Here is a 2,700-nt window from a genome sequence, read left to right as displayed (position 1 = left end):
GCCAAATCAGGCCCTTGGTGGATTTAATTTCGGCCCGCAGGATAATTACTATTAGATCTGGCCTGCCGGTATATTGCACGCACACCTTCACTCAATCCTGAGGGTCTCCTCAGCTCAGAGCCTGACCCCAAACATTGATGAACTTGCACCCAAGATGAGATGCCAAGTATCTGGCTTGAGCTAGCATCACAGAGCAGCACACTGAGTTTCCATGGATGTTTCCTTCTGCACTTTTTCTCTCACGACAAAAGGGCATGTTTGGTTTTTCATTGAGGGAAATAGTTTTTTTGAAGCTGTTGTTGGCCTGTGGGAATGTGATCATAAGAAATGACTCTGGGAGAAGCTGCAGATAGAGCCATGAGAAATGAATGCAACTGATTATTTAATGTTTAATGATGTTTTTATAGGCAATCATTTAAGCTTTGTTAGTTCCAGGTTGAATATGTGCAATAAGTTCATTTCAATACGTTCTGCAATAAACATTGAACCAGTCCGGCCCTCGACTGGTACCCATTTTTTTAATTTTGGCCCACTGTGTATTTGAGTTTGACACCCCTGATCTTGTGTTTATGTTAAATTCTCATGATGTCTTTTTTCTACAAAAACCTGTCAATCAACCTCCTTTTGTAGGTGTTGCACTATATTTTCCTTTAGTGTGGCTAAAACTAAGTTTCTTTAGCACTGTAAAGGACGCCTTCCTGGAAATTAACCTGTAAAAGTTGATTGAAACATTATCTGTACAGTATCTTCAGTTTGTTCACCTTGATGTCTCTGTGTGCTATCTGGTTGTCGTGCAGGTATTTGACTCCCTCCAGGATCTGCCGTGTGTAGAAGCCGATGGTGGGCTCGTTGTTTTTCAGAGGACCCCACTTAGACCTCAGCAGAGCAGACAGGCTCCCTGGACGCCACAAAACCAAAAAACAACAATCAATAAACTCCCTCTGAGCCGCAGCACAGATCTGATAACTCTGCATTTCAGACACTGAGACTGAAGTGTTTTTTCCCTACGTTGACACCTCAGATAAATCCTGAACAAACTCTATTTTATAAGTATTTATTTCAGAAATAGCTTGATTGCCAAACAGAGGTGGTTCAGATTGTTAAAGAAGGATTTCCACGTTGAGGAAATATGCCACCACAAGTCCTGCGTTCAAAAGATTACTACATAATCAAATCTCATTCTCTAAAAAGTCAACTTTTCACAAGCTCACAAAAATAGTCCAGATGTGACGACGCAAGCAGCGATTTGACGAGGAACACTTTATCCTTCAGAAAATATCAGATATCAAATTGAAAGTTAAAAAGTGGATGATGTTTCATAATATCTAACTATACAAATATGTTATATTAATATTCAGAGCAAATGTATTATTTTCACACATAAAAGCCTCACCTCCGGGCACCTGCTCCATGAAGATCTTGATGAAGCCGTTCTCGCTGATGGAGCCGAGGTACTGGACGATGTTCTTGTGCTTTAAGTGTTTGTGCAGAGCGATCTCCTCGTGGAGCGGCTGAGAGTACCTGTATTTTAATAAAAAAACACTTTGTTAAAGTACTGAATGTCTCTTTTCATCGTGTCTACAGTCACAGATTTTTGCAGTTCTTTATCTCCCTTTTGTGGGATTGTGAAGATATTATGTTGAGTTTGTCAGAATGATTAATGTCTTTCATGTTCAAAGATCCCAATTTTAGGTGAAGTGTTGAAAAAGTAATGATGTAGTTTTTCTGATTACAATTTTTTACAATGACTCCAGTTGTTGACGTCATTAAAGCTGCCAAATGAAAGGTAGTGAAACTAGAAATAAAATGTCTACTTTTTTTTTGTTCCAAAAAACTGAAGAACAAATAAAGGTGGGGTAGGTAAGTTTGAGAAACCGGCTCGAGATACACTTGTTGTTATATTGCATGGAATGCTCTTAACATCCCGATAGCCATGAATATCTGAAGTGCTTTGACAAAAAATCCATAAAAAATGTCATCTGTGGAAGCTGTGGTGCTGTAAAAAGCACGACCAATCATCTGAGCCGGCCCGGCTAAAATAACTGGATGGCCTACCTGCCTGTCAGCCTTCCATCTGGGCACAAACTTATCTCGTGCCCTCATTGGTCATGTGCGCGTCCGTGTGTGTTGGAGGAGGGGCTCTGTGAGGAAGTGGCAGATTTTTTTCTGGTTCTGTGTTTTCAAACTTCTAGCGCACTCCAGCTGGTTTCTCCAAAATGAACTACCCCACCTTTAAGGATGGAAATAGGTTTGCAAAAGAACAGAAATGTGAGAGAAATGTAAATATAAATTCCGGACAAAGCTGCAGCCTGATGACGCTTAGTGAAGACCCCCTTAGTTTCACGTTTTATTGCAGTGAATACCACTTAAGGATACATTTCCAACATGCAAAGTAGTCAGAAAGACTAAATAAAGGTTAGGTTATTTATGTTTCTTGTTTATGTTTTTTGCTTGGTTAGGTTTAGTTTACAAAACAACTCAGTTAGGTTTTGGTTCAGACGATGGTTTTGGTTAAAATCTACCAAACACTGAACATCAAAGCATGGAAACATGTCCCAGTATAGAATCACAAAATACAAATATGAACCTGAACCTGAGCATAACGGAGCCCCTTTATCTCTTTCAATGCCCTTTTAGTTACACTTTTCATTTGTTGTTGTGATATTAATGAACATGTAACCGTAATTCTTGACATATATT

At 39.4% G+C, this 2,700-nt stretch overlaps 1 long non-coding RNA gene across 1 annotated transcript; it reads right to left on the bottom strand.

Moving 5' to 3' along the window:
- Positions 1–265: 265 nt before the first annotated feature.
- Positions 266–1,518, bottom strand: LOC104960193 (uncharacterized). Its single transcript, XR_799963.1, has 3 exons — positions 1,394–1,518; positions 762–898; positions 266–304 (listed from the first exon to the last, which is right to left on the bottom strand). It is a non-coding gene; the product is annotated as an uncharacterized lncRNA (long non-coding RNA).
- Positions 1,519–2,700: the final 1,182 nt, after the last annotated feature.

The sequence above is a fragment of the Notothenia coriiceps genome, unplaced genomic scaffold (genome assembly GCF_000735185.1).
Source record: "Notothenia coriiceps isolate Sejong01 unplaced genomic scaffold, NC01 NC01_scaffold00031626, whole genome shotgun sequence".
In the NCBI taxonomy this organism is placed as follows: domain Eukaryota; kingdom Metazoa; phylum Chordata; class Actinopteri; order Perciformes; family Nototheniidae; genus Notothenia; species Notothenia coriiceps.
This window is presented reverse-complemented; position numbering and strand designations above follow the sequence as displayed.